The sequence below is a fragment of the Apteryx mantelli genome, chromosome 25 (genome assembly GCF_036417845.1).
Source record: "Apteryx mantelli isolate bAptMan1 chromosome 25, bAptMan1.hap1, whole genome shotgun sequence".
Lineage (NCBI taxonomy): Eukaryota > Metazoa > Chordata > Aves > Apterygiformes > Apterygidae > Apteryx > Apteryx mantelli.
This window is the reverse complement of record NC_090002.1, coordinates 8486617-8508385: the sequence shown is the minus strand read 5'-3', so window position 1 is coordinate 8508385 and position 21769 is coordinate 8486617. Positions and strand designations below refer to the sequence as shown.

At 60.6% G+C, this 21769-nt stretch overlaps 1 protein-coding gene across 1 annotated transcript in view; it reads left to right on the top strand.

Moving 5' to 3' along the window:
- The first annotated feature begins 5322 nt into the window (after positions 1–5322).
- LRRN2 (leucine rich repeat neuronal 2) overlaps positions 5323–21769 on the top strand; it is a 32487-nt gene continuing 16040 nt past the window's right edge. Inside the window, exon 1 of the mRNA XM_067310817.1 lies at positions 5323–5400. The gene's annotated coding sequence lies outside the window, so the exon portion shown is untranslated. The remainder of the gene's footprint in view (positions 5401–21769) is intronic.

The window sequence follows — 21769 nt, the reverse complement described above, 5'->3', positions numbered from 1 at the left end:
CTAAAAGTAATCAAAACACTTTAAAGTATATATAAAAATGTAATTGCAAACATAACAACAGTAGGATGTTAATAGTACCTGATACCTACAGCAGAAGTGAGGATTTGCTGATAATCATGCAAAATGATGGTTATCAGCGTGGAGCTGCTTCAGATGAGAGGAAGCCCCTCCGGACCCGCGAACTCCGAAAATCACCTGAATGTTACCCCTCCCAAATGGCAATTATTTGAATGGTTTTGGTGGATGACTGTCTCCAGGCCCCCCTGCACGGGCTGCAATTTTGCCTACTGGGCTGAACTCCCTGGAGCGGCTGGCACGTGTCATCGGACGAGATCCGTGCCCCCGCCCAGCTCCCCGCGCTCTGCCCCGCGGGTGCCCCCGGGAATCGCCCCAGGTGCAAAACGCACATTACAGCCCGCTGCAAAGAGCTAGCTGAGCCCCGGCCCTGCGGACCAGGTCCCGCAGCGCGGAGGCTCCCGCGGGATCTGCAGCTCCGCGTCGGCTCGGGGCGAGACACTGCAGCTCCCCATCGAGGCTGGGCGCAGCAGAGGGGGAGCGAGGTCGGTGTCCACCCAGGCAGCAGGGAGAGGCAAAGGGCGAGGAGGAGGAGGAGGAGGAGGAGGAGGAGGAGGAGGAGGGCAACCGTTGATCCCTGAAAATCCCTCTTTGTGAGCCTGATCAAGGAAGCTTTGGCGCTGCACGAGCCTGTTTGTGTTTTTTCCCGGCTGGTTTTTCTTGGCGTCGCTGCCAAAGGAAGCAGGCTTATTGATCCCTGCTTACAACAACGCCCGAGGGGGGAGACCCGGATGCCAAGGGTAACGTATAGCTGCCCTGCCACCGCCCGTAGAGCTGCCGTAACTCAGGAGCAGCCGGAGCCCGCGTGAGTTACGGCTCTGTCCTGCACCAGCGATACACCTGCAATAACTTACTCCGTGCTGCTCGGCGGTGATTTGGTTTATTCTGCACCGGGGAGATGCGGGAGGGAAAGGGGTGTCTGCTCCCCGGCTCCGGAGAAAAGGCCGCAGGCAGCTTTTCCAAACACCTCCAGGGTTTATGACTCCATCGTGCCGCCTGTAGGAGCTGCTGTTACGTCCTTAAATCATTAAATAATAGTAATAACCGTGACACCCAAACCAATACCCGCATAAGAATAACGCCGAAGCGAGTCTCCGGCAGGGGCTGGCGCTTCTTGCCCAGCAGTTCCTGTCCCCGAGGGGAGTTAGCGAAGTCAGGCTGATACAGCCACCGCCACCCACGAGAGGGAAGGGGAACCGTGTGTTTTGGGGGTCCTATTTTTTGTCTTCTTCTGGGAAGGGGGTGTCAAAATGTTGAGCTGGCAGAGACTTCCTAGGCAGCCAAGAGCCTCATCCCCGGGGCCTGCTGAGAAGGGTGGTGGGTCAGGGGGTGGCCATGGCTGGGAAAGCTCATCCCTCTGTAGCCCGACTCGTTGCTCCAGCTGCAGGGCATGAACCTGAGCCCAGCTGGGCTGGATGGGATTCAGCTGGGGAAAATCCAGGCTGGGAAAAGGGCTGGCAGCAGCAGCCCTGGGTTTCAGAGCACCAGGAGGATGAGAAAGGGAGGCACCATGGTGGCAGAGCTGGCAGGGAGCAAGGTCAGTGTGACATTTCTTGTTTTCTTTTGGTTGTTTCTCATGGTGGCAAGTTCCTGGTCTGTCTCATGAGCTACCAGTCCCCCATGGGTGTGAAATTAAAGCAACTGGATGGCTTGGTGGCCAGATTTTCAAATCCCAAAGGTATCTGTAAGAGGAAGGGCTCCTGGTGTGTTGGTCTCATGTGGTTTCTTGTGTCCGTTACTCTTTGCTGGAATGGGAGGTGGGGTGAAACAGCACCATATGCTTTGGCCTCTCCAGCCCCAGAATGATGAGCTGTGCCAAAGGCTCACGAGGAGCCTGTGCAAGGAGTGTCCTTCACAAATGCAGCTTTGGGAGCTGGAGAGCTGGTCTGGAGGGGAAGCAGAGGCACTGGGGTAGCAGCTCATCCAAATCCCTCAGAGCTAAGGTTTGTTGGGGAGGGCTGAGCTTGGGCAAGCTGCTCCCAGTCCACGGCCTCCTTTGCAAGGTCATGTTGGTGCTGCTACTCGAGGAGCTGATATTGTGTCCTAGAGGATAGGAAGGGGGATGTGAGGCTCCATACGACAGTACACATGTACCTGGCTACAGGCAAAAATCATCCCCAGGCTGCAAGCTGCTTCTCCAGTGAGAAAAGTTTTTAACCCCTTGTACTAAGGGAACATGTTTCAAGTGGCTTCAAGTGCAGGGCAAGTATGAGAACTGCTGAAGCAGCACAGAAAATAAATTAGTGCCATCTTGGCTAAAATCCCACACAATTAAAACCTGGATCAGGCTGTACTCATCTGCTTGAAGATAGCATCTTGAGAATGACATGCATTAGTCATCAGCCGCAGCGAGCTGGCTCGGTGCACGGCAGGAGCATGTTTACCAGCAAGGTGTTAGACGGCGACGGCTCCGGGCTGCCCGGGGCTCATGTCTCCCTCCCCGGCACCCTCGGAGCAAAGCGGGGGAAACGCCTGTTTCCATTTTCTTGCTTTGCTTCCAACTCAGATTAATTTAAGCGTGTTTCCAGAAACACTTCTCCTCCTGCACCCCAATCATATGGGGGAGTAAATGTGGGTCAGCATCTCCCCCCTGCCACCCGCAAGGCAGAGCGGCTCACTGGCCCCCGTCTGGGCTCTGAAAGCAGGCACTGACCCCTCTGCGAAGGGAGCCGGCAGCTCCGCGCGGCCGGCTGCCCTTGGGATCCCAAGGAATCCCTGGAGAGGGATGCACCGAGTGGGCAAGTGGCCCCTGCTGCTGAGGAACAAATGCCGGGAGTGTTTCTGGGACACAGCATCTCTGGTGGATCGTGCGGAGGCGAAGGAAGGGGTGTCCACGCGCTCTCTCATCTTGGGAGAATTTGGGCTGTTGTCCCTGCTCCTGAGCCTGGGTCTAGCGTGCGTCTGGCTTGGCTGGTGGGCAGAAGAGAGCAGGCTGCTCTTCTCTTGCACCCTCCTCACTCCCCCTCAGGTGCTGCGCACCCGTACGAAGCCGGGCCCTCGCCGGACCTGAGCCGTCTGGGCCTGCTAGCGCAGCCGAGGTCCCGGGCAGCAGCGGTGGCTCAGCGCAACCCAGCTCGGCGCTGCGCCGGCTGCTCACGCAGCAAAGCCTGGTGACGGGGCTGGGCCGGATGAGTCCTCGAAGAGCTGAGCTGCTGTAAGCTCAGCTGCCGTGAGGGCACATGCCGCTTGCACGCTGAGCCAGGGCCTGCCATCCTCCTGGCGCCGGAGGGTTCGCAAACCACAAGTGATCCCATCTTCTCGCCCTGCTCCCTCCTCTGAGTATCTGCGCTCCTGGCAGCGGGAGCAAATCAGGGGCACTGGCACAAAGATCATCCTGAAGGGCTTTTTGAACTGCCTGGAAGCTCCGTGATCTCAGGAGAGAGGCGGCTTTGTGGGATGCTTACAGGGTTTTTGCGAAGTCGGGAGACGTGGCCTGCCTGCCCCAGGACTCCGCTGCAGCCTCGCGCTTCGCCCTTTGCTGTTTGAAGAGTCATGAGGAGACTTTCCAGCTGAGACCCCTCTTTGACTGTCAGTTTATGTTGCAAAGCATTTAAGCGAGACTAACATTAAGCATGTGTTCCCATTAAGTATCTGCCTAAATGCTTTGCTGAACAGGCGCCAACGTGCCAGAACATCACCCATTTGGTTTGGACACATGGGCAGGGATTTTTATGTTATTGAAGTCCTGCCAATTAAATCAGGTCACTCTGATCTCTCCCGTTCTCCCTCTCTGGCTCTCTGCGCGTGGCTGTTCTCCGTCTCCACGGTCCAGCCCACCGCCCCAGGCAAATGCTCTGGGAATGAGCCAAATCCCCGGCGCAGCTCGCGCCCGCGACAGAGGCACGGAACGGGGATGCAATGGCTGCTGTCGCTCCTGGGGCATGCGGCATCCCAAGGGCTCTGCCGCCGGCCAGCTGGGGCTGCGAAAAACATCTTGGGGGGGAGAGGCTGCTGGAAAGAGAACAGAAGTCGGGGCTGGCGCACTGCCATGGCACAGGGGTGGGCTCCAGTCCCCAGTCCTGCCCCTGTGCGAGCCCCACGTCTGTGCCCAGATCAGTGAAGAATCTGGAGTCCATCTGGGTCTCAGTGCACCTCCTGGATCCTGATGTTTCAGGCATTTGGAATCCCATTATGGGCTTTAATATATATATATTTTTAATTGTGACTGAATCATGACTTAAAAAAAAAAACCCACTGGCTCGGCTGCAATCCTGCTCCCTACCAGGCTTTAGGTTACTAAAAACTGCCGTTCTTCCTACCAGCCCTTCACCGCGAGTTGGGGACCTCATCTTCCCATCGTGGGGCGCTGGCGCGGCCGGGGCTGGGCTGGCATCCCCCCGCGGCGCCCCATGGCTCTGCCTCCCTCGCCTTGCGAGAGGCGCCGCTGGCTGGCAGCCCGGGCCCCGATCCCTCCCTCTGAGGCACAACAGAGCAAAAAGTGGCTTTTCGCAGTGTTTTCAAGGCTAAGGGGCTCGAGCATCCCCTTCCAGCAAAGAGGAGCCTCTGGTGCCGCTGGAAAAATGTCCATTGAATCTGAGCTCAGAATAGCCAGATTAAGGACAGCCCCAGCCGCTGCCCCCCTGCGGCCTCCGATACGACCCCCGTTAACCATCGCTGGCTTTCGCCGTGGGGCGGAGACCCGAACGAGCCCGGCGGGGGGTTAGCAGGGAGCAGCTCGGGCGCGGGCCTGGCTTTGGGGTGACCGGGGCTCCGCGTCCCGCTTGGGGACCGGCGTGGGCGCCCCGCATGCCTCCGTGCCGGAGCAGCGAGGGCATCCCGGAGGCGGGAGCGCCGCGACCCCGGTGCCGCAGCGGGAGCGGGGGGAGCCGCGGGGGCTCGGGGCTCGCATCCTTGCGAGCATCCTCCGGAGCGGCTGCAGCGGGGAGCCCGGCCGAGGGTGGCCGGTGCCGGGCGCGTTGCTGGCCGGAGCCGCGGGAGTTAAGCGGCGCAGCCGGCAGGAGCTGATTCAGGTGGGTGGCACGTCGTGGCGACAAGACTGGAGCGAGGCGGAGGAAGGAGGGGGGAAAGGGAGGGGAGAAGCGAGGAGGAGGAGGAGGTGGCGGGAGCGGAGCGCGCGGCTGCCAGCGAGGCGCGCGAGGGGGAAGAGCGAAGGTCTCTGCCCGCGGCCTCCGGGCACGGCGAGGCGGGCGGCAGGGCGACCCGCAGCGGCCCCCCGCGCCGGGGCAGGGCCCCCCCCCCGGCTCCGCCGCCCCCGCGCCGCCCGGGCCCGGCGCTTTGTCCGCCGCAGCCAGATGTGCGGGCGGCCGCGGCGGGGAGCGCCCGGCGCCGTGACAGCGCGGCTGGCGGCGGGAGGAGAGCCCAAGGGTAAGCGGGGCCGGGGGAGGCGTGCGCGGCTCTCGGGGGGCTCCGGCGGCGGGGAGCGGCGCCGCCCGGAGCTGGCGGCTTGGCAGTTTGTTTGGGGGATTTTTTTTTTCCCCCCTTCCTTTCAGAGCTTTGCTTCCTTTCTCGTGCTCATCTCTGGTGTGGAGGCTAAATGGTGTATTTATATTTAAAAAAAAAAAAAAAAAAAAAAAGCAGATGGAAAATGGGAAACGCGGGCAGCATCGGTGCCTTAGGGCTGCGCCGGTCCGGGAGGGGGCAAGGGGTAAGCGAGGCAGCGGGGGGAAGGAGGGCTCCGGCGGCGCCGATGTTGGGAGCCGGGTTCCCGCTCTGGAAACTCCCCCCGATGGGGCAGCTCCTCGCCCGGGCGCCGGTGCAGCAGGGAAACGGCGACGAACCCCGCGGCGATGCTGCGGGGCTGCGCCGGTCTCGGCGAGACCGAAATCCAGCCTCGCGCAGCGGTGCCGGCGGGACGCGGTCTGGCCGGCGGCGGCGGCACCTTCGGTGCGTTAACCCGTCGGTGCCCGAGCCCGGTGGAAGCCGCTCAAGCAGGGACGGTGGGCGCCGGGAAGAGGCTGCGCTCAGCAACCCCGTCTGCTCCAGGTCTCCCTCTCGCCTGCCGGTGCTAAGCGCGGCCCGCGCTTGGGAGAGGGGAGGCTGCCCTGGGGGTGGCAGAGGAAAAGGGATCGTAGCAGCAGCCCCTGGGAGCAGTCGCATGCCCTGGGCATCCAGCTGGAGCCGCTTGGCGAAGATGCCCCAGAGAGCCTCGGGCACCCGGAGCCACTCCTGGTGCCCTCATGCATGGAGCCAGGGCGAGGGCAGCCGGAGCAGCGGCCAGGCAGGAGATGCTGATGTCGGGCGATGGGGAAGGTGGGAGGGGATGGCTCCCGGGGGAAGCCGGCAGGGCTTCGGGCTGGGACGCCAGCCCCTCTCCATGCCCGAGACACCCAAGGTGGCATTTGAGTGATGGCTCCGCCGTTGGCGTGTTTACCTCCACCCTTCCCAACCCCTCTCCCCTGGGCGCGCGCCTCCCTGTGCAGCTCGGCAGGAGACACGCACGCGGCCTCCCTGCACGCACGCCGCCCCCATGCACCGGAGCTGTGCGGTGCCTGGCCGGGGAAGGCGGCAGGCCGTGCTCGGGGGTGTCCTCTCCTTTCCTCTCCTCTGCCGTTGGGGCAGGTGCTGGGTCCTCCCCACCTCTTCCTCCTGCCAGAGCCCGAAGAAAGGGATTTAGGAGCTCTCAGCAGGATGGGGAAGGGGACTGAGCCCTCGGTCCCCCGGTGACTTGTCCCAGCGGGGCCTCGGGGGAGAGGAGCAGTGCTCCAGGTTGGGCACTGCACAGTAGGGAAAGGCCCTTTGGAGTGGTGTTTCTGGGGAGGCTTTTGCTGGAAGCTGGGGGGAGAGCAGGAGCCCTCATTGCCTCTGGTCATGAGGATCTGGTTCCCTGAGCCAGGATCCACGGGGCCGAGGGGTGAGAAATGGGGCTGTGCCCATGCATGCTGCCCATATTTCGCCCTGTGCTTGGGTCGTGGTACTGGACCAGGATGCAATTCCTGTCCTCGGTCTGCACACGAGCAGCCCTGATCCTGCAGCCTGGGTGCGGGAAAGCTTGCAGCAAAGCTGGGAAGCATATTTTCCTCGTCTGTCTTTAAAAGACCGAGCCCAGCGTAGCTGTGGGGTGATGCGATGTGCCCAGCACAGCACAAGTTTCCCCAAGTGCTGCCTGCTCCAGGGCTTCTCTTTTTGTGGGTTTCCATTGGGATTTGGGACGGGATCCTCCCGATCCAACCTCATGGCTCTGGGCAAAGCCCATCCCTGTGCTCCTGGGGCGCAGCCGGTGCTGCCAAATGCGGCGCCCTGGGTGCTGCACACCCGGCGGTGCGGCTGGGTCGGGCACCGGTGCCGGTGGCTGTGCGGAGCGTGGCTGGGGGCCAAATCCGGCTGCGGGTCCCTGCTCCCAGCCGTTTTAACCCTCTTCCTCCTCCCAGCGCACGGCTCTGCATCCCCCAGCTCCGCCGGCCCCTCGTCTTCTCCCACGGCCGTGATGTAAAGCGAGGAGCTTGTCGGGGGCCGAGCGGCGACAGCGCCGGGGCTCCGTGCGCCGCGACGATCCCTCCCGCGTGGCGGGAGAGGGGGAGGCCGTGAGCTCGGCCCAAAATCCCCCCGCGGGGAGGGGAGACGACCGCGAGCCAGGAGAGAGGATTAGGAAAGGGGGGAAAATCCTGCCCAGGCATTGGCAAAAACAACTTTCCTGATGGCGCCGTGTAACCGCCACCCGGGGGAGCGGGGAGCCCCTCTGCTCGGCACCAGGAAATCTAGGCCAGGAAGGCAGCGCTTCCCGGTGCCGAGCAGCGCCGTGGCGGCTGCTGGTGCCTCCTCTCGCTGCAGGAGCGATGCTGGTGGCGGCGGGGGCCTCCCCGCTCCTTGCCGTCGCTCAGCACCGCTCTTAGCCACGGGAGCCTGGATGTCCTGGCCGGGATGGGGACGGAGGATGCCAGAAGGGTCCAGGGCCTGGTCCGGATGGGCACCTGCAAGGCTGGGAGCTTCCCCACCCGGCAGCACCTCTCCGAATCTGGGGCCATCTCCCAGGAGCGCCTTTCCTTGAAATGCCACCCGGGCGCTCTGCCTCGATTTGCTCCCAGCGGAGGAGCGTGCATCCTCTCCCACCTCGGGGTAGACCCTGGTGACCAGCGCCTCTTCCTTTCGGGGGGGCTTGTCCTAAAAGGCACCCAGGGGACAGCGTCCCTCGGACACGGCCGCCCTCCGCTTGCCTGTTTTGCCGGGAAAGGCGAGGAGGGGCCGTTTCGCGGCCCCCCCCCCCCCCCCCCGGCGCTGATTGCGGGTTGCTCTTTTGCTGCCCGGTGCACGCGGGAGGCACCGGTGACTCGGGTCCTCCCAAACGGCCTCCCGGAACCGCAACTGCTGTGCTGGGGGCAGATGCCCTCCTCTGTGCACGGCACTGGAAACTGCAGGCTTCTTCCCGCCTCCGGCCGGGAAAGCCAAGGGAAGGGGGGATTATGGACACCACAACGCAGGAGAGCGCTGCCTCTGTTTGCTTGGAGTGGATCGGGAATGGGAAAACATGAAATTTAGATGGGTTTAAAGCTTGCCCTTAAGCAGGGAGACGGGCTTTGCCGCTAAACCCTGCACGGCGCCTCTGGGTTGCGGGTCTGTCTCGAGCTCCGTCGCCCCTCTGCGAGGTGCCCGGGGGGGCTGGAGGCCGCCGCGCGCTCGGGCGGCTCATGGGGGCCGCGTAAAACGCCCGCTTTGGTGCAACTTGGTCGCGAGCTTTTGCAGCCAGAGCTTTTCCAGGCGATCGCCGCCACGCGAACCCCTCGGCGGTCCGGGGCATCATCCCTATCAGCCATGCCAGCCCGCTCCCCGCGTGCTCTCCAGCTCCCCCGGGACTCTCCTGCTGGACCGGGGACGGAGGTTTAAAAGCCTGAAGCTGCTCCAGGGCATGAGCCGCTTTATAGGCAGTGAAATATATGTGCGGCTTTAGAGGCTGTTGGTGGACTGGACTATTTTGCGATAAACATATTTATAGCGGGTTTTGCAAAAGGCCGTTCCGACGGGCGGGTTTTAGGGAGGCAGTAAATGGGTGAGGAAATTGCTCCAGTTGCGTCTCGGAGCATCGCAGCCCTGAAGCCAGTGGGGGCTGGAAGGGGAAAGGCAGCCCGGCACCCCTGTCCGGTCCTGCACCGCCGTTCGCGATCGCGGCCGGGAAAGCTGCTCCCGCCGAAGGCACCGTCCTGGCCGGGGGGGGGACGCGGGGCCCCTGGAGCCGGCTCGAGGCCTCGCTGCCATCGCTCCCTGGGAGCTGTTTGCAAACACCGAGGCAGAGCAGGAATTATGCGTCGACTCTGTTTGGCATGTAATTCTGAATAACAAATAAATATGGGAAAATTGGGATCCGTTCCCAGTCAATTCACAAAGGGCTTAATTGGGACTTAAGTGGCGCCTAAGTCTTGTGCTGGCTCTCGGCACCGGGGTGCTTTTCACCCAGACAGGGAAAAAAGACAAACTTAGTCAATAAATTATTTGTGATAAATTATTCACCGACTCGGAATTAATGCCAGCTCCCCTCCTCTAGCAGCTTGTAAATACTCTGATATCTCCTGGCCCTATACAGGCTCCGGAGCTGCCCACTGGATTTAAAAGCCTATCGCAGGAGCTATTATAAAACCATATTTTGTGGCGTTTATAACCAGTCGTAAAAAATCCCTCCAGGATTAGGCTTGGCAGGTGAGGTCTGAGCGTGACCGGCTTCGTCCTTCCTGGTGACCAAATCTCAGCCGACTCCGCTCCCGGGTGCAAGCAGGGAAAACTGCTTTGTGTGAAGACAGGCCCCTGCGCTTCCGTGGAACTTAATAACGCTGGCTGTGAATTTCAAAGCCTTCCTTGGTGAGGAATTTGTAATCAGCATAAAGGGTCTTTTGCCTTTTAACCAGCCTTTCTGAAAGGCAGAAGCGAACCAGCTCCAGTTTCCTCGTTTTAGAGGAGAAAGCGCCTTTCCCCAAGCCTGGAAAAGCACGGGAAGCGTTGCTCCCTGCTCCTCCTGTGGCCCCATGTCCCAGCGGTGCTTGGGAATAGACATCAATGCCTTGGGGAAAAAAAAAAAAAAAAGACTAGTATCTGGCCAACCGAAAATGGAAGAAAAATCTGTTGTTTTTTATTTTTGTGAAACAAAAAAAAAAGAACCAATTCATTTTTGGCTGGAATAAACAGCTTAATAGGGTGTCTGTCACTCTTTCAAAGTATCGTTATTAAATTTAATTCAATGGTTCAATCGTTTCCAAAAGCTTCTTTGGAAATGCCTAATCCAAACAGCTCGCTTGACGTTAAAAACCCGCGTGGCCCCGAGGCTCCGCGCGCCCCTCGGAGGGGCCCTGGGTCTGACCCGAGTTTGCAAACCGCTGTGGTCGCCCTCGAGCCGCATTTCCCAGCAGATGCTTTCCCCGGCATGAAAAACTTGGGCCGAGGCTTGTTGCTGCCTCCCCTTCCCGCTGTGTTGCGTCCTGCGGTCGGGTTTAGCGGAGTCTCCTGTGGCCCCAGGGTGCTGCCGGACGCACCGGAGCTCCGCGCTCCCTCGTTGTCCTCTCCTTTTCATTAAGCCGCTGTGAAATAAGGCCAAGGGAATTTCGGTGACGCTCTCCAGGTATCTCGATGGCTTTTTAATATTTTGTTGCCTCCCCCTGTGCTGGTTAGAGCCTCCTGGGAAGGTGCGTGCGGAGCCCCCGCTGGCCCCCCAGCCTCGGCTGCCGTTGTCCCTTCCCATTCGGCAAATGCTGCTTTTTCCCCCCGTTGTGCTCGGGTTTTAAGGGCAGTTAAATGAACAGGGCTGTTTACGCGTAAAAGCGATCACTTACGGCGCTGGAGTCCCTGCGTACGCGCCGGCAGCACGGAGGGGCCGACGCACAAGGCGGCAGGGAAGCCCCCAAACCGCGTCGTGTTTTATTGCATGGTTTTAAGGGCCCCGATGGGAAGGCGGGGGGGGGAGCAGCGTGCAAAGTCGTTCACCTCTGGGAAACTGCGGGTGCATTTGGAGGAGAAACGGGCAATACGGGCTAAGGCATCGCCTAGGGGCGCCACTCGCCGGGGACAGCGCGCGCTTCGTCCTCTGCTGCCGCTGGGGGTTCGCCCACCGGCGGGGCGAGGGGTGCTGCGAAGCCCTGGACGCAGGGGGTCTCCGTGGGCAGCGGCCGTCTGTAATGCAACGGCGCGATTGCCCCCCGCCGCTCCGCTGATGACCGGGGCCGCGCGAGGCTGCGAGCCGCCGACGGAGACCCGAAAGAGAACAAATTCTGCAGATAAACCAGCGAGATGCCGAGGAGGGGAGCAGTTTTTCTGCATTAAGGACAAACCGGGTGCCGTTTCTGTGGCTGCAGGGTGACAGCGGTGGCGTGGGGAGGTGGCACCCGCCACGTGCTGGGTGCTGGCTCCCACCCAGCGCGAGGCCGCCGGTGCCCGCGGCTCCCGGAGACCATGTGAGCGCAGCAGCTCCTCGTGCTCCGCCTGTATCCGGTGCCTGGGTTGATTTACGCCGGCGGATCCTGCGGCTCGGTGTCGCAGGGACCCCGTTCTGTCCGGCACCGGCCGGCCCTCGCGGCGCTTTCCTGATGGGGACGGGAACGAGGTTTTCCTGCCTGCGGACGCTCGGGAAGGCAGATCCCCCGGGAAGGACAGCACCGAGGCAGGAGGGCAGAGGTGGTTATTCTGCAGCCCGGGCGCCCTGCAGAAAGCCGCCGCTCTAATTCGATGCGATGGATGTAGCGGAGGGGAGAAAAGGGCAGGAAATAGGAAGGAGGGGAAAACGGACCAGGGAAAGGTTGCATTTTTCTAAAGTGCATGTGAAAATGAGCCTGAAGCTGGGTGTTAAGCGCCGGGGAAGGGCCCGAGGCCGGATCCTGCCCTGGCTGCAGGGTTTGGGGACCCGGCTGCGACGGCCCACGGCAGCCCTGGGAATCGGGGCTCGGCGCGAGGGGGCGCGTGGAGGAGCAGCCAGATGCGCGTTGGGTCTTTACGTGTCCCTCGTTCCTGCGGTTCCTCCAGGGAACGTAAAACTTCAGGGCAGCTTCTGAGCTCAAAGGCTCAGCGCCCGGCTCTGCACCCTCCGAAACCCGCCGTGCCGGAGGACAGCTCGCCCAGCTCGGCCTTCCCTACGGGCCAATTCCCTCCCCGTCTTTCTGGCTGTGATTCCCCTGGCCATCGGGCTCCCAGCAGTCCATTAGACAATTTAATTTCAAATAAACTGGAGATGAATTTGCCAAGAATAAATCAAGCTTCTCCATCCCCTTTGGTCTGGGGAAGGATCCTGGTCAGGCCCTTGAGCGCCCCGGGACGGAGCGGGGACCCGCGCGGGTCGGGGGGGCTCGCTGCTCCCCGGCCCTTCGCCCATCCTCGTGGGAAGCGTCTCCAGGGCCTCCGCCGGCGGCAGAGCCCCTCTGCTCCCCGGGGGGTTGCTCGGCCCCTGAAAGCAAGGAGGAGCGATGCCAGCGTGACACCCCCCCCCCCCCCCGGCGGCGGCGGCGCACCTGAGGAAGGGGGGGAGCAGCCCCGAAAGCCGTGCGCGGCAGTTGCTATGGCAACCTCACATTTTTCTTGTGATTCCTAATGACTTATTGGCATTTGCGGTAATTTGCAGCTTTTGGGGCTGCGGGAGATCGACTTGCCGCCCCCGTCTTGGCCCCCCTCCCCCTTTGCAGACCCATCCCTTAGAGCCCGGGGCCGGCTGGGGGCTGCTGCTCCGGCCTCCCGCGGGCGCAGCCGCCTCCTCCGCTGCCTCCCAAGAGGAAGCAATAGCCTGGGATCCGCAATCCCGCCTTTTGCAAGAGGCAGGTGGCAAATCCCGGCTTGCTGCCCCGTGAGAAGCAAGAGGGACCCCGCTGTGACCACCGGGGACCGTGCTGAGCCTGTTCCCCCCCACATCCCCCCCAAAGCCTGCTGCAGGGGGTCGGCGCACGGCCCGGCGCTGCAGGAGGCGATACCCACCGTGTGCAACACCTTGCACGGTGGTCCCTGGACGCGGGCACCCAGCGTGGCACCGTGCTGCTGCAAAAGGCACCTTGGAAGCTTTTCCAGAGATTCGGAGATTATTTTTGCCCTCGGCTGGGGGCCAGTTTCTGAGTGCTGAGCTCATATTTAGCCCTGAAATCGGTTGTGGGGTTTTCAGCACGGTGGAAGTCAAGCAGGTGAAAGCACGGCGCTGAGCTCTTCCGCGTAATTCCTTCGGAGAGCCAAAGCAGATGAGGAACCAGCCTTTTTATTTGGAGAGAGGCTGCTGTTTGCATTGCGTATTGAATACGGGGTCCTAAGGAATTTCTTTGACAAAAAGCCTTGTTTCATTAAACGGGAGAAGACTCCAAGGTGTAATAGCAACCAAAGCTGCTGCCAAAGCTGGCTCCAGCCACGCTCGTGCCTGCTGCGTGCTGAGCTCCTGGCGCTCCGCATCCGGACCTGGGACACCCGCCGCCTGCGTGCTCACCCCAGCGCCGGCCGAAACGCCTTTAGCCTCAGCAAAACCACTTAATAACCCCCATTTCTCTGTTTGCACAGGGGGATGGTGGGATTTCTCTGCTAGGGAGCCGACGGGGAGGGTTAATCAGGTAATGTTTGCTTTGAGCGTGTAAGTTTAAGGCAGATGAACGCTGGTTACGGTCATGTACCACCTCTTGCTGTTGCCTGTTGGTTGTTTATAGCACAGCAGCAGCTCGTGTCCCAGCCCCGTGTGCTAGGCGCTGCACGCACGGAGCAGGAGCCGGCTGCAAGGAGCCGGCGCTCGCCTGGGCGCGAGGCAGGGGGGCGACGAGAGACGCGGGGGGACAAAGCCACCGGCGGAGCTGGGAGCAGGGCTGCTGCACGTTCAGCCACCGAACTGGCCCGTCACCGACTTGTTCTTTATGGCTGTCATGTCCTAATAAGTTGCTGAAACATTGGGATTGCAATTACTGGCTGAAACGTTTAACCCGGAGCAGAAATCTGCGTGCGTGGGACCTCAAATGACATCGCGGCAATGCTGCCAGGCTCTTAGGCTCGGTGAGAAGCTGTTGCAGTGCAGTGGTGGGGGGGTGGTTTCCCAAAACCTGGGCGCTGGCACCCGGAGCACCACGTGGGTGCCCTGGGAGGGCTGCGGGAGGGACGACTGCAGGGACGCGGGGAGGGCCGGGGCCCGGGTGGCAGGAGCGCGGCCCGCTGGAGCGGCGCGGGCTGGCCGCGGGTCCAGTCTAGCTGGTATTTTTGCCACCTCGATCATGATTTTGTCTGGGTTCCTCATCTCTCGGCTCCGACACAGGCGTAGCGCGTGACCTTGAGCGAAGCAGCGAGCTGTTTTAGCAAGGTGTCAGGTGCACAACTGCGCAGTTTACCTCCCGGCTAAGCACTGGGAGATCCCAGGGGATCTCACATGGCATGGGCTGTTCAGTTCTGATCCAACCTGGAACGATGCCTTCTGGGGCCAAAATGGGACACCATGAGCTGCCGTTGAACCCACTGGGGTTTCCGCTGGCCAACAGCATGGGGAAGGGGAAAGCACCCCGGCTGGTGGCTGGGCATTTGCCAGCCTGCACAGGGCAGCTTTGGTAGGACATCATGTCACGGAATGGTTGAGGTTGGAAGGGACCTCTGGAGATCATCTAGTCATCTAGGTATCTCCAGGGGCATCGTGGCAAGAGAGCACCTAAGGGAGGGCCAAGAGCTGGGGCAGATGCAGGTGCTGACCTTCCTCCCTGGAGAAGAGGAGGATCCCAGCTGGTGTGGAGGAACTGGCTTGGAGATGCTGGTGGCAGGGAGCTTGCCAGGCTGCAGCAGAGTCCAGTCGTCCTCCAGGCAGCCTCAACCCCCCAGGAACACCTCAGGTACCTGCAAGCCCCGCTGTCTTTGGGCTCCACGAGCCATCGTGTCCTCCGTGGTGGGGGCACGCTGGAGCCCCCAGCAGCTGCTTTGGGACTCCAGCCCCTAAGTGCAGCCATGCAGCCCAAGGAGGCCCGAACATGCCAGGAAGATAACAAGGAGACACTTCCCCTTAATTAGAAATTAAGCCTGATTTTGCAGCACTTAAAAGCAGCTGCGTTGCCATCCTGACCTTTCTTCTGCTGGAGATGAAATGGAGCCGGGCTGGGCTCCAGCAGCAGCTGCTCTTGCCCCGCGTTGCATGCACGAAGCGGCCCCGCTGGCACTGGTGGGACCCGTCTCTGCAGAAGACCTCTGAGGGACCTAGGAGACATCCCAATGCTGGCGTGGCCACGCTGGTGTCGGGCTGCCTGCCGTGAGTCGGGGACGAACGGTCCCCTTGCGGATCCGGCAGCGACTTGCCGTGCAGACGAAGGGAGCCGGTTCCTGCGTCTCCCTGGTTGTCCCTGCTCTGGCTGCAGGTGCTCTAGGACGCGCTGCTCGTCTTTGAAAGCGGAGCCCCAGCGAAAGGAGGGCCGAGCGAGGCTTCTGGCCCTCCTGCACCTCGCCTGTTCTCCGAGCTCTGCCTCGAAACGTTCCCTGCCTGGAGCGATGCTGCCTAGCCGAAGAAATATTGTTTCCAACAACAGACGTCTCTAGAGAAATAACAGAAGACATCCCAGCATGGTTTAGATTTTAATTACGCTCAGGAATTCTTTCCTTTTTTTTTTTTTTTTTTTTAAGCTTTGTTTAATAACCTCGTCCTCCCCCGTCCACCCCTCCCTTCGCGAAGAAAGTTTAAAGAGCCTTGATTTATCCCTCTGAAGGGATCGACATCCAAACACTGCGGCGGCAGAACGTTTCTTCCTAAAATAGCCCTGGGTGGGAGGAGGCACCGTCGTCTCCTGGGGAGGGAAAGGTGGGACTCCCCACGGCTATTCCCGGCACGCTGCTCCGTGTGACGCGCCGTGTGTCCCCGAGAGCCCCGGGACGAGCTGGAGCAGCCCCAGCGCTTGCAGCTGTGCCTGCCGGGGATGATCCGGCTCCTGGCACTGCACCCACCGGTATTTTACCTTATGTTGTCGGAGTCGATACCTTATTGCAGGGACTTTTTTTCTTCGGCCCAGCATGCGGACAGCGCAGTGTCCTGCCCCTCATCTCTGTCCCCTTCCGAGTCTGTAGCTCGGATTTGCTTCTCCACTGCATGGGATGCAGCGTTTGGATGCCTTGGACGTTGCCTGGAGCATCCTTCCAGCCCGGCCCCTCTCCGAAGGGTGCCGGCCTCCTTAGCGTCTTTGGGGAGGGAGGATCACACAGGCTTTGCCTGCCGGCCGGCGCTCCAGCTTGTTTGGTTGGTTAGAAGGATGGAGAAATAAATGGAAGAGATTAAAAACATCCCCCTTCAGCTCCTCGGCAGGACTGGCTTGATTTTTCAGAAATACTCGGTGTCCAGAGGGTCGGAGCAGCCTGCGCCATTTGGACGGGTCCGTAGGGATGAGCCCATCCAAAGCCTCATCCCAAAAGGCTATCGAGGAGCCGTTCCACCCGCCGTGCCAATCCGTTGGGTCCTTTCCTGTATCTGCAGCGCGCAACAGAGGGAAATGACAGGTGACAGCGATAGGTACCATAACCTCCCGGCGTGCGCCTGCCTCCCCGGCGCTCCGCTGCCAGGCACCAGCGCGCGCTTGTGCGTTAGAGCTGCTGCTGCTGCTGCCGCCGCCGCGTTGTCCCAGCTCAGCAGGCGTGTACAGCCGCAGGCGTGCGGCACGGCCGCCGTCCGATCCGGCCGCGCATCCCGCAGAGCCACCGGCAGCCTGCGCTGGGCAGCGCTGCCTGCGTCTCCCGGGGCACGGGCAGGAGGACCCTCGTTGGGTGCTGCACGATCCCCTCCCGGGCGAGGGGACGGCTTCGGACCTGGGCTAGGTTTTGTAATGCAGGAGGGCGAGGAGGAGGAGCGGAGCAAGGGAGATCTGCTCGCTGGGCTGCTCCGGGTCCAGCTGCGGTGGCTTTGCTGCCCCTCCGTGTCCCCCAGCTCTGCCCGTGTCGTCCTTTCCGGGGAGTATCAGCCCCGCTGGCTGCCGCCGCGGCTGCTCTTCCTCCATAACCAGCTCCCCGGGGGGGTTTCCCACCCCGTCCCCCTCCACGGGTGTCCCGGCATGGCCGGAGCCACCGCGCAGGACTTGCGCTCCCACGCCGTGGTTCGGAGCTGACCCACCTAGGACTGCGAGCAATTAATTTTCCCAATCTGCGCAACGATCTGCTGCTGAGGCAAACAATTAGCTGGTCATAAATTGTAATTGTCATCTCACTTCAGATTTTAATTTGGCCTAACGAAGGCTAAAGTGGTTCCCTCACCCTCCTCCTCCTCCTGCCGCCGCAGCCCTACCGGCGAGGGCAGCGCTGGCCCCCCCCCCCGCGACCGAGCGCCCTGGGGGCGGCTGGGGAAAACACTGATTCCCCTTGCGAGCTGCTTGTTTGCAGATATCATGGCCAATAAAAGTTTTATTTAAGGGAATTGGCTGCATGTGTCCGTGCGTCCTGGTTTGTCACAGCTTGTTAGCCTCGCTCGCGCGCCCTTTGGAGCGGGGGGCTGTCGTTTAATCTTCATCTAAAATAATACACTGATTTTTTCCCACTTCTGATTTTACCTGGCTGCTGCTTGTACGTCCCTGTCCGCATCCCTCTCCTCCTGCGCTCTCTCCCGGCCCCGCGTTTCCCTTGCGTTGTCATCTGCAGCACCTTTTGGATCTAGCCATGTTTTCTAATGAATTCCTGGTCTCGCGCTGAATTGCCTTTCACTTCACTACTTGATTTAGATTGAAGAAGGTGGTTGCTGGCTCGTGAATACCGAGCGGGTCTCTGGCGTGGCTTTGGCTGGAAGCGGAGCGATGCCCGGAGGGGCAGGGACGAGCGAAGCCCGCCGAGCTGGGTGAACTCTGCTAAGCGCCCCGCTGCTCCCGGCGCTTGCCGACCGGCTGGTTTTGTACCCGTTCCCCTTCTCCCCGGCCCCACGTGTCCGATGGACTTAACCAGTGGGCCGAGCAGGGAGGAGAGGGCGCCTTCGCCCGCTTAGGGGGACGGAGCCTCTCCTGGGGTGCAGCGTTGCAGCCCGCTAACAGCAGCGCTTAAAACCGCAGGGGGAAGGAGGAGCTGGCGGGAAGCGATCGCCCAGGCCGGCGCAGGGCCGGGGCATGGGCTTTTACAGCTTTACTTTAAAGGGAAGAATGTAGTCTCTGTGACCCTCGGATGAACAGAAAGCTGGGTTTTGAGCTTATCCAAAAGCTGAGGAGTCGAGCATCCGCCTGCCCTCGAGCCCCGCGCTGGGACGCTGCGTCCCTGCTGCGCGCAGCAGCCCCGGCGCCTTTGCCCATTAAAAGCAGCAGGCAGCGAATCCGAGCGAGAGGCGGCGGGGTGGAGGGAAGAGGGGAAATAAGCATATTAGAGAGATGGAGATTAAACGACAGCCACGTAATCGGATCTCTCAGGGAAAAGTGCCATCTCCAGTCCGAGGGGCGGAGGGAGGGAGGGGAGCTTGCGACGAACTTGCGGTGAACGTGAAATGTCTTTCAGGGCCCGTTAAAATAAGCAAAATCGTTTCCTGCTCATCAGCTTTCTGCAGCAGCCCAGCGGATCGTTGGCGTTGTTGTTCTGCGATTTAAACCGCACACGTCCTTGCCGATTTGCAGAGCCGCCCGCCGACCCCTTCCCGTCGCTGCCACCGGATTAATTTGTGTCTCTGGTCCTTCCCTGCCACCTCTGGAGGAGGCGAAGGTGACAGTGATCATCCCGCAGCTGCGTCCCACCACCTGCACCCCCAGTCCGTGGCCCAGGTGCAGCTGGGCTCTATCGGCATCCTGGGCTCACTTAGCACCGATTTGGTTAGCTGTTCACACGATTGAGGTCAAAGCCCATCTTGCTGGAAGCTAAAAACAATTAAAATCACTGCTATAAGGCCCGAGCCCATCTAAAGAGGGACTTGGCTGCCCGCAGCGTGGCATCCTGCTGGGCACCTGGAGGAAGGCTGGAGCCCTCTTCTTCCTCCTCCCCCCTGGCAGCGCGCCTGCGCGGGTCTCCCGTCCCTCGGGGTGCCGCGGGGCCGCAGCCAGCTCGCCCGGCTGCTCGTTAGCGATGCCGCCCCGTTTGCAGGTTCCTTGTTTACCGTCTCCCAACGGATCGTCTGACCCCGTTAGCTCCAATGGGCTTAATTACTGCTCCCCACCTCAAGCTGTTTGTGCCAGGTCTGGACCTCTGCTCGCGGCCATGGCCGGCTCCCCGTGGCCCGGTCCTCCACTGCCGTGCAGGAGGACGGTGAGGGACGGTATTTTTTTAGCGCAGAGATGCACATGGGCATCTCTGCAATGGCAGCACCTCTCCCAGCTCCTTCATCCCAGGGTGAATCCTTGGGGCTGCTCGGAAAGCGTTGCCGGATGCCTGGAGACACGTCCTGCTCTTACCCCCACCGCGGGCATCTTCTTTCCACCAACTCGCGTGGTCACGAGGGTCAGGACGTCTCTCCCAGGTTGGCCAAACCAGTGCGGCGCCGCTGCCCACCCGCCCCGGGGCCACCGCGTCGGGCGTCTCCAGCCCCGGCTCTCACTGCCGCTTGGAGAGCGCTCGGCAGCCCGCTGGGTCGTGACTCTGCCGCGCTTCAGGCGCCGGAGCCAGGAGGACCCCGCTGGAGCCGTCCTCGCGCTGCGTGTTTAATTGGGCAGCGGCGCTGGTGCGATGGGCCGCGAGCCGGCGGGGAAGGAGGAGATGCCGGAGCTGGACTCGGTGTGCTCATTAACCCCGGAGCCCGAGGGGCTAATCACGGCCGCGTGGCAGAGGGGCGAGCGGCGTGCCGCTTCTGCACAGCTCCGGGCTCCCCGCAGCCTCCGGGGCTGGAGCACCGGGAGCGCCCGGTCCGTCCGTCCGTCCCGCCAGCCCCATATGGAGGATGGATGTTGGGTTGGGGTTTGCCGAGGGAGCCCTCGGGGGAGCCTGGCCCCCGAATCGGCCCTTCCGTGCGTGTTTGAACTCTTTCCTGGTCTTCCTACCATGCTTGACACCAATACCCCGGAGATAGCTGCAGAAGAGGGCATTAGAGAGGTAAATTAATTGATTTTTTTTTCTCTACATTTTGAGGACAAATATCTTAGCATGTCATTTCCACAGTGGGTTTTTGCTTGAAAATGGCCCTTTGAATTTCCTTTCTTTATCTTTGTCTGTTAATATACATACATACATACATGCACACATGCATACATTCAGCATCTGGTTTATGTTTTACAGCCCTTTTAAACCCGTAGTGACACATCTGAAAGCTCCTCCAAAAACAGTTCCTCTCCCTTTCTTTGACGTGAATGGATGAATATCTCCTCAGAGCTCAGTCATGCGAGTAGTATCTTCTGTGGGTTTTCTTTCTTTTTCTTTTTTTTATAAAAAACAATATTGTGTCAGCTCCTCCTCAGACAAGTAGATCTGGGGTTGTCTCTCCCCGCGCGTCTTCCAGCGGCACCAGCTGGCGCAGGGAGAGCCACGGCGCCTGCAGCAGCTCCCGCCCGGCGTCCTGGCCTCTCCGCTTGAGGCAACCGGGGAAGCAAAATGGGATGCAAATGCAATGGGAGACAGGAAGCCTCCGGTGAAAAACTGAGTGCAGGTTTTCTTCCTCTCTCCACCGCTGCGGAGAGCCAACCCTGGCCCGCGGGGGGACTTCACCAGCCACGTGGGGTATTGCTGCCGCCCCAACATTTTTCCAGAGGGGTCCTGTATTCCTTGCAAACTCTCCTCTCCAGAAGAGCCATAAAGCGCTGTGATATTGTTTTAAGTAATTCAGGTGTCTACGCAGCGCCTCGAGGAAACGGCAAGGAGCTGCAGCAGCGGGTTTCTCCCAAGGTCTCAGCATGCTTCACAGCCTGGCAGCGCCCCTCTGCCGCCGATACCCCCCGGGACGGCTCGCGCGCGGGAGCAGAGGCAGCGTCGCGGGCTCAGCGACTCCCCTTTTGATGCCAAGTAACTCCGCCGCCGCCGAGGGTGCCCGTGCCGATCGGATCTCCCCGGTGGCCGGGCGCGTGGGGAGCTCTCCCGGCGGTGCCGCTGTGCACGGTGCAGGCGCCAGGACGGGGGTTTCTCCCTCCGCTCCGTGCATCCCGGGTACATGTCGGATCTGGAAGAGGGGTTTGGGCTCTTGCTGTGTCTTAGCAAAGTTTTGCTTCTGGAGGGAAGATTCGGCCGCTTTCCCTCCAGCCACGTGCACCCATCAGTCTTCCTGCATCTCTCCCAGCCCAACACCAAATTGTCCTGTTGCCAAGCTGGGAACTCTTTAAAAAAGTGGGACAAAGGTGGCAAATGTTTTCCGTTTTTCTACCTGTTCCTATCTGTTTTTTATAATAATAATTATTATTATTATTATTTTATTTTAGATCCCTTTTGAATGACAGCTCTATCAAAACAGCTCATTTGGAAATGTCAGGTCCATTCTTGATAAGTCATCAGTCATCATGATTGGTGCTGACAGACGCCCTGCAACAGTGCTGTGGTGTCTAATATACTGTGCTGCAGTCTTTTGTAATATCACATTATCTTATTTATTCGGCATGGCATGAAATCTCTCCTTCAGGAAAGGGGAAGGGAAAAATATTAACTCTTCCAGTGATGCTTCCCTTTCTGCATAGGCCACACCAAAAGTAGCAGAAATCTGGCTCGAATGGAGCACTCCCATAGTTTCAAGCTCCCGGTAAAGCCGCTGGAGCTGAAGCAATGGATGGATCCTGATGGACAGTCTATTTTTGCTTTGTTTACCGTTTTTCCCCTGCTGACCCCCGTTTGCTTTGGAGGCGATCGGGGGCGTCTCCCCACGCGGGGTCCCCTCTGTTCGAGCCGGGACTTTCGCGTGGCCCCAGCACACTTGTTTCCTTGCGCGATGCGGCGCTGCTCCGAGTCGGTCTGAGCTTTCAAGGTCGCTGATGGCCCTTCTGGCCGAGACGTG